Source organism: Aedes albopictus, chromosome 1, assembly GCF_035046485.1.
Source record: "Aedes albopictus strain Foshan chromosome 1, AalbF5, whole genome shotgun sequence".
Lineage (NCBI taxonomy): Eukaryota > Metazoa > Arthropoda > Insecta > Diptera > Culicidae > Aedes > Aedes albopictus.
In genome coordinates this window covers 241,685,772-241,701,932 of record NC_085136.1, presented here as the reverse complement: position 1 = coordinate 241,701,932, position 16,161 = coordinate 241,685,772, and the positions used below count along the sequence as shown (strand labels likewise).

The following is a 16,161-nucleotide window of genomic DNA, read 5'->3' as shown; positions in this document are numbered from 1 at the left end:
AATAAACCTTACTGAACCTTCTTTAGATGGATTTGTAATTCAGTTCTCAGAAGAAGTTAAACATCTTGGTCTTGGGGTAACTTTGGACAAAAGACTGAATTGAAATTCTCATTTAAACAATGTTTTAACCAAGGGTATCAATGCCCTTTGGGTCTGCAGCATAGCCTTAGGAAAAACCTGGGGTCTTAGACCTAAAATGATCCACTGGATCTATGCCGCAATAGTCCGGCCAAAGATTACTTATGCTTCACTTGTTTGGTGGCCCAAAACAAATGAAGTAACCTCTCAAAAGAAGCTAAGTAAGCTACAAAGACTTGCTTGTATATCTATTACAGGAGCAATGAAATGCACTCCATCAGTTGCTTTGGATGCCCTTCTCAATATACTGCCATTGCATCAATTTGTGAAACTACAAGCGGCAAAAAGTGCCCTGCAGTTTATACGTTACAATAAAGTCCTAGACGGAGATATTGTTGGTCATCATTGAGCATGGACATAAAAACAGTAGAAGATTGGATGATAACGAAGACCAACTATGATGTTCCCTTCAAAGTGCTGTAACCATGTCGCTATGTTTGGAATGCTGGTGGGCCAAGTTGACGTCCAGGTTCTATTGTATTTTATACTGATGGGTCCAAGATGGGAGAAAATACTGGAACTGGTGTTTTTGGCCCTGGTATCAGTAAGGCTATACCAAAAGGATGCAGTCTCACTGTATTTCATTCTAGAGTGTGCCAACATTTGTCTGAAAAGAAATTATAGGTTTGCCAAGATCTGTATTTTTTTTTTTTTCGGACAGTCAGGCGGCTCTAAATGCGCTAAAAGCTTTCACTTGTCAATCAAAGCTAGTGTGCATTATTTGCATTATTTCTCTGAAGCAATTGACCAGTAGGAACGAGGTAACTTTATACTGGGTGCCCAGTCATTGTAGAGTTCTGGGAAATGCAAACGCCGACAATTTAGCCTGACTAGATGCGGCATCATGCTTTGTAGGCCCTGAACCTTTCTGTGGAGTTCCTGGGTGTGCTCTTCTGATGAAACTAAAAACTTGGGAAATGTCCACGGTAAAATCTAATTGGAATGCCACGGACACATCTAAGCAAGCGAAAAGGTTTATAAAACCCAGTGCAGAAAAAGCCAGGACCATATTGAATCTAAACAAAAGAGATCTCAGGGTGATTACTCGTATGATGATACCCAGTCAACCAGTGATCGTACGAGATGTTGAATAAGATGTTAGTGGAGGCGATATGCGTATATTTTACATGCGCCTAAATGGAGGCATGCACGCATATAGCCTCCACTTTATCATATTATGCAACATCTTATACGATTACTGGTTGACTGGGAAGGCCACTGCTTGAGTAAATACCATCTAAGTAAGATTGTTCTCCGAGTGTCGTTTCTGCCAAACGGAAAACGAAACTGCCGAGCATTTACTCTGCAACTGCGGAGTGCTGACCCATCACCAGGGTTGAGAAATGTACTGGAAAAAACGGTTACCGGCTGTACATTTGACATTTTTCCACACGAACATCACAGGCCCAGCCAAACTCAAACTGTTCGAAAAATAAATGTCATAACATTTTTTTCCAGCAGCCTTCTTCCTCGAAACGGTTTCCAAGCGCGAGAGCGCCGGTACTCAAGCACAAAGACGACAAAAATGTCAGTCGCTCCCATTTTCCCATTTTTTTGCATTTCAAACCGCTTCTAGACAAATTTCTTTATATGCATTACAAAGCTAGGAGTGTGCTCTAGCTATTTGTGCAAACAGATTCAAATTATCCACTGAAACAAGTGAGATATTAGTAGTTGAACGTCTTTGACATTTTTTGTAATCACCCGTCTCGGCATGACTGCTCATAAATAGTTTTGTGGGGAAGCGAAAACTATCAAGCGCCAGCTTGACCGCCGACGGCGTGGCTGCTGATGGTATTGGTGCTGCCGTTGTTCTGTTTTTATTTTAATATCGGTATCGATGAACGGAAAAGAGAAAAAAGTATTTTTGCCATCCCTGCCCATCACAGATTGGCTTTACTTGGTAAAGGGTTCCCTTATAAATTTGGAGAAGTAATCCCAACAGGGTAATAAACTTTATAAAACGAGTTGTGCCTAGTTGGGATCAGGTGTTACATCAATTATTCTCCATCACAGCTCAATTGTGACAGCATATTTGACTAGCACCAAATTAAATATGGGTCATACTACAATATTCCTAAATAATGGACGCAGTGGTTAAAACTTTTAAGGCTCTACAGATGAGGAAAAAAACTTACAAAGTGTCCATTAAATTCGCCTATTTGAATACTGCGATGGTTATTCGACTTCACTTGTTTATTATGCCGTTTAACTCGCATATATACATGAATAAAGTCGCATAAATGTAAATATAAACTCGTTCAAGTACACATGCAAATTCACATAAGCGAGAATGTTTCATATTGACATAGTGCGATTTATTAGGTGATAACAATCGAAGAGCTGCTTTTTAACCGAACTAGAATAAAGTCATCATAATGGCTACAAAGATTTCATTTTTGTTTTTTTAAGGCCCTGATAACAAACAATGGTAGTTGAAACTGTGATGGAAATCACACCCCATAGTTTTTTTTGCTCCAGAAAGACTATGAAACTCGCACAGCGCAGATAAACTTGACTATTTGCTTTACTCGTTTTCGACGTTTTGGCATTCGATGTTTTGTCTTTCGACGTTTTGTTCCCAACCCAAATTGGTTGTCTAGGAATGTAATTCAACATGACTTGTGATGTAAATATACAATAAATCTAGGATTCTCTTTACGTTATATTTGAAAGTAAAACAAATAAATACACATTTTAGGCCAGAGTCCTACGAGTATGTGCAATACATATTTCAAAACTTAATTCGAAATATTAGATTTTAGAACAAATTTTGAAAATATTGCACATTCACACATTTTACTTACGCTCTTTTCACACGTTAGGTTAGAAAAAGTATAAGGAATTTAAATCATCGCCGTCGTCTCGGCCGCTTGCTATTTACAAGTAGTGATGCGAGATGAAAAACTGCTTACATCCAGAGCGTGAGCAAGCACCTAATCGAGCGCAGCGAACTAAAACAACAACAAACCCCCTGGCCCTGCACAACCTAGAGAAGGCAGTGCGGCTCTCCACCAAATGGGAATAATTTACCCAAGATAGCCAAGTGGGTGACGTCTTGTCACGCTATTGTTGGTAAACAAATGGCCAACGTGCACAGTGTAGTTGCGTCCCACGATTGCGGTTTGCTCTTCTTTTTGTGTGGATCTGAAATGATAAGCTGGCGTGCGTAAAGACATTCGGACTTTGAAGACTGGTGGATTCGTCCGGCAGAGAAATATTGAAGGTATACTTTTGCTCAACTATGCAAATAAAATATTCAATCTAGCACTTTGAGAGTAACTTCTCTTTGTTTTTGCATTCCCACAAAGTGTTATAATTTTACTTTTACTAATAAATTCTATTTCGGCGCAGATTTCCGGGTAGATCACCATGCAATGGTGCGTTATGGTAATTAAGTCAATATGGGTATTTGATTATGTATAATTAATATTAGTGGAAAAAGATACTTTCGCAAGGTAGGTCGGCTCTTCTGGGCATTCGAGTTGGTCTGAACTACCGCAAAATAATGTTGGAATAGGTCGAACAATTCCAAGGGTGTCATAGATTATAGTTGGATATATGATGTTGCAGTTCACAGCGAAAATGTCTTATGTAACGGTTGTAGATAACAAGGACTGAACTCCAGGACAGTTTGGACGACCATGAGTATCCCAAAAGTATACAATCATATCTAGCAACCTTCAAGTAAATTCAGTTAACAATAGTTTAGTATGCAACGTTGCTCTGTAGAGCGGATTTGAGCCTTGTTACGAATGTAGACCTAGAGTTTTAAATTCCAAGGTAATTTGGATGACCGGAATCAAGGATCGGTAAATTCGCCTCACTCCATTCATATTCACTCCTCTTTGCTGAAGCGAAACGAGAAAGATGCAGCAAACGGATAGTCGTGATCAAACACGCAACCCCATCACCAGTGGGAAGCGATGCGCAAGCTGGTTGACATGGATATTTCAAGACCAACAATTGAAAAGGCCGCATCAACATTTTGTAAACAAACATGTTTCTGTCGACTTGAGGCCTTTTGAACTCCACCCACTCACCTCACCAATACTAACAGAAAGCGCAAACATCAAGCTTTCTGTTAATGGTGGTGAGATGCGTGGGTAGATCCCAGAAGGGCCTTTTCAATTGTTGGTCTTGATTTGTGGCCGATCGTCGCAGTTTGGATCGCAAGCGAATGAGTGAATGGCGAATGGTGACGAATGCTGATGAGCGATCGAAGCGGCTACATATTATCATAACTAGAAGAGAATTTGTGCATGTAATGCATACGTTTTTAGTGTATTGTTAAATAAAAAGAAAATCGGGTTAAGTACGGTTTCTTTGAATTCCACTAAGAATTTGCATCCTTTGACAGATACGTATTTCGACCTCAACTGTAAGGTCGTCTTCAGTGTCTTGTACTTGACTCGACTACAAGACACTGAAGACGACCTTACAGTTGAGGTCGAAATACGTATCTGTCAAAGGATGCAAATTCTTAGTGGAATTCAAAGGAACCGTACTTAACCCGATTTTCTTTTTATTTACAGATATTCCCCTAACAAGCCCAGGTTAATCATCATCAGTGTATTATTGTTGAAATGCTAGATTAGCAAAGGAAATAATAAACAATTTTTGAAAACTTCAAATATTCGTACGCGCAATATCACTCATGAATCGCATCACCTCTCCATCGCTTGCGATGCGAATGTGGACGAATGTTTAAATTCCATGTATGGCTTCCCACCGTTCGCCGGTGTTTGTTGTCGTCGCTGACAAGCAAACACACAAACTAAAGCGACAACCGTTCGCTGTAGAGAAGATGGGAAAACTCATTCAATTTTGAGAGCGAATCGCTCCCGATTCACTCTCAAAAAAGAGTCGACTCTTTTGATCGATTCAATAACTAACTTCCGGAATTTGATGAAAAATTTCGGTTTTCGAGTTAGGTCCTTTCTTATATGTCCTGTTTTTGAGAAAATCTGCTCTCTTGCTATGGACGTCGACGTCGAATTAACAATCTTAGCGTGACGTGATAAAATGCAAGATAACACAGATTTTCGCTCCTGCCACTAAAGAATCGAATCACTGGTGCGAGTCAGCCACACAATCAATTAACAAAACAATTATCTAATGGCAAAGATTGCGGTATTCTGCTTCTAATTATTATGAAAGTGCGTAATCAGCCCACTCTTTTCAGTAGATTGTTGGACTCGTTATAACCTTCACTGAATCGTAACTCTTTTAAAAAGAATCATGATTCACTCACTCGGTTTCGCAAGTCGATTCGCGAGTGAGTTGCCCATGTCTATTGCTGCTGACTGTATTCGAGTGTGGAAGAAGATGAAAAGTGGAAATCAGGAACCCTGACCGGAATATCCTAATGTATATACACTGTGGTGCATAATTGATCGGACAAACGCCGATTTTCATACAAAATGGCCAAGTTTAAGATGCTGTAACTATGGTTTGCTTTGTTGGATTGAGCTCAATTTTTGACACGGAACTACAAATATGCTGAACTTTGTGTATACAAAGTATAAAATGTTTTCGTTCACAGTTCTGGGCGTGGCAAGGCGTTGAAAATATTGCAAAAGTGATCGGACAGCGGTACCCCTTTGATTTACACGCGTGCCGCTGTCCGATCACTTTTGCAATTTTTTCAACGCCTTGCCACGCCCAGACCTGTGAACGAAAACATTTTATACTTTGTATACACAAAATTCTGCATATTTGTAGTTCCGTGTCAAAAATTGAGCTCAATTCATCAAAGCAAACCATAGTTACAGCATCTCAAATTTGGCCATTTTGTATGAAAATCGGCATTTGTCCGATCAATTATGCACCACAGTGTACGTATATATGAAATTCGTGTTCCTAGATTTAGGAAGCTTAATTTCAAGACAGTTTGGGATACCTTAATCTAATATGGAAAACTGTTCCACTTTCATAAAAATCGTATGAATGTATTTTAGGCCATATTCAAAATTATTGGAGTTCAGGATGCTCTTCGACCGCGTTGATCCCAGAAGGTTAAACTGAAGTTTTTGTCTCATCAGACAGTTCAAAACTTGTTTTCAGTTGGTTTTGTAATCAATTATTCTTCTGAACGGTAAGTTCTGCTTAATAATTCTTCATCCGCCAATCTATTGTTCAAACTACCATCGACCGCAGGTAGCTACTCCAAATGTAACCGTCACAATTCCTCTCCACAGCATCATCGTTCAATCACAGCAAGGTCACGTGTTCGTTTGTTTAACTTTTCTTGAATCAACAACGGAATCTCACGGGCAGCAGGGCGAACGACGCGCGAAACGGCAAAAGCGCAGCAAAGTCTTAATTAAGTCCCACAAAGCCGCGCACACTCCGATGACGGGCAGTAATGGTAGCGATGAATGGCGATAATAACACAGAAGGTTCAGTTGAGCAGCAGCAGCAATGCACTGTGCAGTGTATGTAAATATGTAGGAATGTGCACATTCCGAAGAATGTGTCTTCCGGCCGTTTGCATCTTCACCGTGTGTTTACGCAGACCTATTTGAGAAAATATGATGATAACTACTGTGTGGAGGTGAGGCAATGCTGCGACACAGGAATGTGGCCAGACCATTTGCTTTTCTAATCAAAACAGAAACACTATTCAACGAACGCCATTGTCGCCCATTCAGGGGAAAAGTATGCACCCAGGAGGCGCCATGCCATTGCATTGTCTGGAAAATGTTTGGAAACAATGACGATTGACGAGTGTCCCCAGCCAGTCAGCCAGCCGACCAGCCGACAGATCCCGTATAAGATTGCTGCTTATCATTGTTTTGATTCTCGTAGGTGCAGACAGTTGGTGTTTTCTTTACGAGGAAAGTGGATCCGTTTTTCTGTTTGATGATTGTTGATGATTCAATGGAGACAATAGAAATGCATTCAGTAGTAATTTTTCTAATTTGTGAAATTGATCGCTAATATATGATTTTTTATCTATTTCCCGTCTATCTAAGCACCGACCAATACTAATTGAATTTATTCTTGCACCTCGCCTAACGCCTCTGTCGTGAATATTCGTTCCGCCCGGAAGCCAAATGTCCGCAAATGAAGGCAATCTTTTCTTCGGTCAGAATTTTATTTTCGAATCACCTCTACCAGCAAAGAGCGCGACACGGACACGTCCGTTCGTCTCCAAATCCGCCAAAAGAAGACCGACCAAGCCAAAACCGAGCAAGTTTGAAGCTTCGCATGCTTTGTCGATTTATTATTCAACACATCTGTCCCATCTGTCAATCCAGTGAAAGTGTTATATCGGCTGTCAGTGCTAGTAAATGCACTGAAATAAAACTGCAATTCCAAACCATTTTATTTTGCATTTGTTTTTTTTACGTATATTTTTATAATTACTCTACACTTAGGTTCTATATACTACAGCCTCATGACCAATTATTTATTTATAAATTAGCTTCCATATCATGTAGACAATATTGTAAAATAAACTACATTTTATTTAAAATAATAAGGTATAAATAATTGCCCATTGTAATCTGTTTCCGTCTAGTCCACTTCTTTTTTGTGCACAACCTGAATTTAATATCCGGCACATCTTCTACATGACACGATGGTACACCGTAAAGTGTGTACATTTCGGCTTGTTTACATTTCGGATCGACAATAATTCGTGATTTTATTCATGTTTCATTAAGTTATTCGAGTCGCAATTCGTGTTTTTGAACGAACTACAGTTAAAAGTGTATTCGAACTCGTGAAGAATTCTGGCTAATTGGTGTCTCTACCGCGAAACCTTTCCCAAAAATCTCGCCACCAAAAGGTGTCTTTCTACTAATTAGTGATATGGTGTTTTGTTCTACTTGTGTGACCTCCATACGTGCTGAAGTTTGTGTGTCGTTGCTGAGATCCCACGTCTTTTTGGATCCTTGTCACCCAGCTATCCCAATCTACCCAGCCCGGACAACCCGCATAGCTCCGGTAGGCCCAGCTTCCAACGACAACCCTGCAGTCACGAGAACGCTTCCCGTCAGGCAACTTCCGCTCAGAGCTACGACGTGATAATTCTGACAGAAACTTGGCTTAAGGACCACACTCTTTCTAGTAAAGTATTTGGATCTGACTACGAAGTATTTAGATGCGATCGAAATTCGCGCAACAGTAGGAAATCTTCTGGGGGTGGTGTATTGATGGCAGTTCGTCATGGACTAAAAGCGAGGATTATTGAAAATGCTTCGTGGGACTGTTTGGAACAAGTGTGGGTCGCCGTGGAATTAATCGATCGCACATTATTTCTATGCGCCGTGTATTTCCCTCCCGACCGAACCCAAGATATCGAACTCGTCGAAGCCCATTGTCGCTCCGTGTCAACTGTTTTAGAAAACGCAGCCCCGTTAGATGAGATCGCCGTTCTTGGTGATTTCAATTTAGCTAGTGTTTCCTGGAAGCCCTCTCACAGCGGTTTTCTTTATCCTGATGCAGAGCGATCCGTCTTCCACCCGGCGGCTCTCAATCTCCTTGATAGTTACAGTGCCGCAACACTATCCCAGATCAACCACATCTTGAATGAGAATCTCCACAGCCTGGATCTTGGTTTCGTTAGCGCCCAAGACATCGCTCCGTATATCTCTGTGGCTCCTGCGCCCTTGGTAAAGCTTGTTCCTCTTCATCCTCTGTTACTCGTTTCCATTCCGGATAGTTTGGATAATTATTTCATTGATCTGCCTGAATCAGTATCATATGATTTCGGTAAAGCTGACCATAATAGTATAACGGAAGTGCTGAACAGCATCGACTGGGCTACGATACTCGATGCTACCGACCTTGAGACGGCCGCTCTAACCTTCTCGCACGTACTGTTATATTCTATTGACAGACACGTCCCCAAACGAATGCATCAACAATGCTCGGGCCCTCCGTGGTGCTCCAGGGAACTGAAAAAGTTGAAGACCATCAAGAGAGCTGCCTTGCGACAATTCACTAAACATCGTACGTTTTCCCTGAAGTATCACTACCAAAGGCTTAACCACGAGTATAAGCGAGCGAGTCGACAATGCTTTTCCCGATATCATCATGCAATCCAGAGGAAACTGAAACTCAATCCTAAATTGTTTTGGCGGCATGTAAATCAACAACGCATGGATGGCGGTCTCCCTTCTTCTATGAAGTTGTTTCTACTACCCAGGATATTTGTCGCATGTTCTCGAACAAGTTCGCTGGCATTTTCTCAAATGAAAACTTCTCTTGCTGCTAACAACGTCCCTGTTTACGGTGGAACATTGGGCGCTTTTGATATCTGTGCTGAGATGATTTCTACTGCCGCTTCGCAGTTGAAACAATCCTTTAGTCCTGGGCCGGATGGCGTCCCGTCAGCTCTACTAAAGAGGCACTTTTCTAGCCTGCTAACACCGTTGCTTTTCCTGTTCCAAACATCTATCTCCCGCGGCACTTTTCCGTCCTGCTGGAAAATAGCTCTCATGTTCTCCGTTCATAAAACCGGGAGTAAGCGAGACATTGATAACTACCGAGGGATCACAAATTTGAGTGCTGTTTCTAAACTATTTGAACTGATTATAATGAAACCGCTGCTTTCCCACTGCAAACACTACTTGAGTGATGACCAACACAGTTTCATGACCGGGGGTTCAATCATTACCAACCTTCTGTGTCTCACTTCTTACGTCATGCAAACCATGAGAGAGGGGTTACAAACCGACGTCATCTACACAGATCTATCCGCAGCCTTCGACACATTGAACCATGCTATCGCTATTGCAAAACTTCAAAGACTTGGGGTGGGAGGATGTCTCCTAGATTGGTTTCGATCCTACCTTTCTGATCGCCAATTAATAGTCACCCTCGGCGACGTGCACTCCACGAAATTTCCTGCGACATCGGGCATCCCTCAGTGAAGCCACCTAGGACCTCTCATATTTCTGCTATACTTCAACGACGTGAACTCAGTGCTCGAAAGACCTCGCTTGTCATATGCTGACGATCTCAAAATTTTCCTGCGAATCCGCTCGATCCATGACTGCCGCTTTTTTCAAGAACAACTGCACACCTTTGCAAACTGGTGCAGCACGAATCGTGTGGTAGTTAATCCGGCTAAACGATCACGTTTTCCCGGAGGAAGAAACCAATCCGCTTTGACTACAAACTTGCAGGCACAACTATCGAACGCGCTACTCAGGTGAAGAATTTGGGAGTTGTTCTGGATTCCCAGCTGGCGTACAAACTACACATCTCCTATGTTGTGAACAAGGCATCTAGCGTATTAGGTTTCATTTTTCGAATAACGAAAGACTTTACAGACATTTACTGCCTTAAGTATTTGTACTGCTCTCTGGTTCGTCTGATTCTGGATTACTGTTCAGTTGTCTGGAATTTATATTACATCAATTCAGATGAAAGAATCGAATCCATCCAATGACGCTTCCTACGATGTGCGTTGCGCAGGTTACCTTGGCTAAACCCTTTGCGTCTGCCAAGCTACGAAAGCCGCTGCCGACTGATTAATCTGGAACCGCTTCGAATTCGCAGATCGAGCAGATCGATCTTCACGTTCAACCTCGGGCGCTACGGAACAACAGTACGCTCAGAATACCATTCCGTCGATCGGACTACAGCTCGAACGACGGGATTGTGGGTATGCATTAGGGTGGGTCATCGTTTATCTGGAAAAATGCAAAATTCAATGGTATCCCATCAGATCAAAGCTTTTTTGATCCCTTTTCAGGACCCAAATAAGTGTGCAAAATTTGGGCACGATTGGTTATGTCTACATTTTGCGCATCGCGTTTGAAGTTTGTATGGGGGTTTACATGGGAAAACACACTTTTTTGCATTTCTCTCATAACAAGCTCGAATTTTTCCAAAATCATGTAACCGATAAAGTGAAAACATAGCCTAGGGTATCCTGAAAAACTTTGTCGAAGACCACGAAGTGATCTGATGCTTATGAAAAAAGTTATAGCGTTGACATTGCTTACCGAAACAGCATGATTTTGTTGGTATTGTTATTCCTTTACATGTTAAAACTTAAGCAGATGCATGCGGTTTGATGAATATATCTCTTTTTACAAGCATCGGATCGCTGTGCGGTCTTTGACAAAGTTTTTCAGAACATCCTATTCTAACATTTTACATTATCGGTAAAAAAGTTTCAGACAATCTTTTTTAACTTATGACAAAAATGCAAAAAAGTATGTTTTCCCATACAAATTTCAATTGCAATGCGCAAAGTGTAGGCGCAACCGATCGTGCTCAAATTTTGCACAGATACTCAGGACCCGAAACGGAACCAAAAAAGCTTTGATCTGAGAAAACTGTTCCGATGACCCACACTAGTATGCATAGGTTATTCAACCAAGTATCCTCTCTGTTCGACTACCACATTAACCGACAGACTTTACGCCGACGCTTCTCAAGTTTCTTCTTAGATACGTAGAACCTAATTTTAATTAATGTTTGTTTGTGTATTTCTACATTAGTGCATAGTTTTACTTTTTTGTATGTTTTGTTTTTTTTTAATACCATCATTGGGACAATACTTGTCGGTTGATGAGAACTTATAAATAAATAAATGGCTAAAAAATATTATTTGACCGTAGGTGTTTATTCGAAAAGTCGGTCAAATTCTTCGCAATCCAAATCAAATCATTTGTTCAAAGTACGATTGAGTACAAACACTCTCAAATTGAGATGGATTATTATTTTTGTCCAAGATCATAATACGCTATCACAGTAGTGCGAAGTCTTTCTCTGTGGTTGTGAAATATGATGTTACGTATGCAGAAAATCCACGCACACATTTGTTTGCATCCTCCTTAGGCGAAAATAACTGTAAACAAACATTTTACTGACGGCAAAAGGCGATTGATTTGATTAATTGAACAGCTTTTGCTGCATTCTGAAGCAGTGAAATCCAACTTTGGAGCGCCACAGAGATTTTGTGGAGTGTGAATTGAAGGTTGATTCAACAAATACATACGGCAAAGTGAAAATTGAACGGTAGTGAAGAACGATTCAGCTAGCTGTTACTTGGGCGCGGTTGCCTTCGTCATACGAAAAACGAAAAAAAATGTCCACTCGTAAGTGGAGTAAAATTGATACTTGGAATTTTACGTGATTATTTGATTTCCAGTGCTATAGAAGCTGGCAATTGGCAAAAGTTGGAATATCTGTAATTATTGGCTTTTTCGTCTGATATGACGATTTCTACCCCAGTATGAAACATTGAAAATGTTATATCCGTTTTTACAACTATTTTATTGTAGCTGCAAGTCTATATCTATCTATATAGTATCAGCTTGCTTAAATCAATATATTTGTCTATAGTATTAATAATGTTTATTATTTGAATTTGAGCTCATGTCAATTCTTCACAACTAACGAATCATCTTTTTTTTCTTTTCTGTTCTCTTTCAGGTAAGCAATAGACGACAACGCAATGTATAATGTTACTTTGGTTGCTGCTTTCTAGAACTGTCAAACTGTATCAATGAAACATCAAATGATCTCTTGGTTTAATGTATCAGGGTATAGGCGAAGCTCAGTATTACTCCTACGTTCAATAATAGATGATAAAAATTTTCAGTATTAATGGAAACTTTCCTTCAGAATCGTATATAAGGTGACGATGGTTATTATCGGTAGGTTTGTTCTCTTCGTCATGAGGGGTTTGGTGTTGGGAAAGATTTGAGGTCAACTCTGAGTTTAACAGCATTCAAAAAATCCCCCATGACAAAGAGAACAAAACTGCCGAAAATACATTATTTCCCCTAGTTAGGATGTCTATTTTGGAAAGGTATAGGTAGCTGCATCTGGTTAATGATTTTAAAGAAACTATTTTGTAATGACACACGGAAATGCCATAACTTACCAAAATACACCCGATTCCCGTTTTGCACGACCTTGTGAAAAGAAAACATGTTTATTGACAAACTTTTTTTTGCATGATTTATCGAAAAATCATATTACTTTTTTGTACCGTTTCCAACTGTTGAACCAAAAACTGTTTTCCATGGTACGCATCTTCCGTGTAAAAAGATAAACAGGTGCACCGTAATCTGAGCGGTAGTTGATCAGCCACTGGATCCACGTTCTTCAACCGCTGAGGACGCTACAATTATGTTGCAATGGAAGAACTTTTGACTTAAATCAATATTTCAAGAATTTTTGAAGGTTTTTATACTAATTGTGTCAGATATTACATAAAAATATCGACTTTTTTTGGATGCGTATAAGAACTCGGTAAAACGACTGTCTTTCAAAGAACTCGCCTCCCTCCCTTGTTCAATAATTTTCCAATCTTAGAATGCTATAATGTCATTGGTTGATCAATTTCACTCCGAATTGAAAGTTTTCAAAGTTGGTCATTAAAACATTTTTACAAAATATAGCAGGTTCTTGTAAGATTTTTGTTTACGTGTGAAAGTCTCTGAAATAAAGACAAATCAATCAATCTATTGTTTACGCAACAGGTCCACTTAGTACATGTTTTATAAATATTTGTTTGGAATCATATGCATCGTACATCATTTTATTGAAAAGAATAAAGGAAAAGTGATCAACTTTCCTCCAGATTACGGTATCAAAAAAAAAAAACGTCGAGTGATCCGTATCTTGTGTTGCACTTTCACCCAAAGCATTGCCCTCGCTGCCCGGATAGCTCAGTCGGTAGAGCGTTGGACTTTTAATCCAACGGTCTAGGGTTCAAGTCCCTATTCGGGCGCAGGAACTTTTTGTTGCTCTAAATCCGTGGAGCGCAACGAATAAAAACCAACACTCGAACGCATCATTCTCTCTCGACCAGTCATGCCAGCCTGGTATCTGCTGCGGTGCGGATCCAAACGTAAAAATATTTCTGTCAGAAGTGGGATTCGAACCCACGCCCTCAGAGAGGACCAGAACGCTCGGGTGCACCCCTTGTTGGAAGAGGCAAGATTGCTCTTGAGTCTGGCGCCTTAGACCGCTCGGCCATCCTGACACGTTGAAGCGGGGCGTGCCCAATTTTGACCCAGATTCAGTTCAGTGACATTCAGGCAGCGAGCGTTTCATGTAACGCTAATTGGAGGTGATAACGATGATGATTAATCACTTCACTGCAGATAAGTGGCGGTGGTGAATTTATTTATTACGGGGCTGTTCGCGATGATTATTTCCAAGAAATTCCGAGAAATGAGAACAATTTTAGACAACATTGAATATGTTACAAGGAAACCGTTTCATCTGTTCAGCAAAGTGCAAGCCAGCGTGCTCCTAATTTTATTGTACTACTGTTGGTGTCGTTGTCGCGTTGTTCTCGAACATGATGCATTTGATAGGGTCATACTAATCATACATACTTAATTACTAATGTCTCCACGAACCTATTATTATTCATTTTTCATAAGAACTACAATACTTGTAATTAAAAATCAAATCAATATTTATTACAATAGTGTGCTTGTTTGCAATTGTATCAATGTTTTTCTTAGCGTTAACTTTTCCTCTTTTTTGGAGTCACGTCGCAACAGTTCTTCGCCATAGTGTAGCTCTTAAACACTTTCACAGTTATTAAAGCTAAGAGTTTTACTACTTCATCATTTTCGCATTCATGGGAAGGACATGAAAGTCAAAGAAGTTTCCATTTATGAATCGCTGTGTACCCGTACCGAACTTCTTAGTTTAACGTGATGTTAATTACAAGTTTAACGTGACGTTAATTACAAGTGATCTTATCGGGAAACAAATCCAAACACCCGTCAACTATCACCACAAAAAGACTCCTGTCAGAAGTGGGATTCGAACCCACGCCCTCAAAGAGGACCAGAACGCTCGGATGCACCTCTTGTGGAAGAGGCAAGATTACTCTTGAGTCTGGCGCCTTAGACCGCTCGGCCATCCTGACATGTTGAAGCTAGGCTGCAAAAATAATCTGACTCTTGTGGATTTTTTGCTGACACTACGTATGATTCACTTGCGGAAGATTTTTTTAAAGAATTCTAGAAGAATGGATCAAAGATTTACAAACAAAATTACTGAAAAAATCCTCGCTTGACTTTTCAAAATGACATCTAACATTGAAATTTATTCTGCTTTCGTTCTGTATCAAATTTTATTGTTTCTCATTACAACACGATACCCAATCTCAAAATATTTGATAATTTTGGTCATTGTGACAGATCCAACATGAGTAAGAAAAGATCGGTATAATTTACTATAATTATTTTGTGACTCCGGAGTAAATCTAGGAATTTAAGTAACTTAAATTCATATATCGTATCAGCAATGAAAATGAACTCAAAAGTGACGCATATCACAGTTCCAGTTCCCTGGTCGACGTTTTCATGAATGACACATTTCCCGGAATGATCACTCTTCCTGAAGGAAATTTTGATATCCTAACAAAAAAGGATATATTACATTCTCTCCGGAAGGGATTCCTCCACGAGTATCTTTTGAGATTCCTGATTGTTTCTGTCCAATTCTTTATTACACCAACGAACCTAACTTCAAAATGACTGACAACTCTCAGGTCATTTTGACAGATGTAACATGAACATGAAAGGACGAGAACAAGATCGATAAAGAGCGATTCCAAGCAACAGCATCAAAATTAAGGAAAATTTTTAATTCATGATTTTCTATTGAACTGAAACTTTGCACAGTTTTTCAGTTCCATCTAAATCGCCATTTTTCGATGTCAAATTTTTATTTAGAGCCACGACTAACTTTTCAAAAGGGTGTATGTGAAAATGGTTCAAAAATATTCAAAAATATGCACAGCAAAAACGGATTGTTCGATTGTTATGAATTTTTCAGCAAAGTTAGATAGCTAAATGGTGATTTCTAAGAAAATATACACTGTGAAAAAAAATCTATTTTATCATTGAAAAACATCATTTTTGTCACAAAAACTCAAATATCTCAAAACCCTATCTTTTTACCAACTTCAATTTTTTAGGGAAAACGGTCCATTGTATTAGCAATCTACCATAAAAATTTGGTGATGGTAAACTAATAAACAAAAAAGTTATAACATTTCAAAAATTTCACAATTTTTAC

At 39.7% G+C, this 16,161-nt stretch overlaps 1 protein-coding gene and 3 non-coding genes across 4 annotated transcripts in view; 2 read left to right on the top strand and 2 right to left on the bottom strand.

The window, feature by feature from the left end:
• Nucleotides 1–16,161, top strand: part of LOC109425310 (plastin-1) — a 189,486-nt gene that overhangs the window by 45,544 nt on the left and 127,781 nt on the right. The window lies entirely within an intron of this gene.
• On the top strand, nt 13,774–13,846 carry Trnak-uuu (transfer RNA lysine (anticodon UUU)). Its single transcript has one exon. It is a non-coding gene; the product is annotated as a tRNA-Lys (tRNA).
• Nucleotides 13,980–14,101, bottom strand: Trnal-caa (transfer RNA leucine (anticodon CAA)). The gene is made up of 2 exons: nt 14,064–14,101; nt 13,980–14,024 (listed from the first exon to the last, which is right to left on the bottom strand). It is a non-coding gene; the product is annotated as a tRNA-Leu (tRNA).
• Trnal-caa (transfer RNA leucine (anticodon CAA)) lies at nt 14,884–15,004 on the bottom strand. Its single transcript has 2 exons — nt 14,967–15,004; nt 14,884–14,928 (listed from the first exon to the last, which is right to left on the bottom strand). It is a non-coding gene; the product is annotated as a tRNA-Leu (tRNA).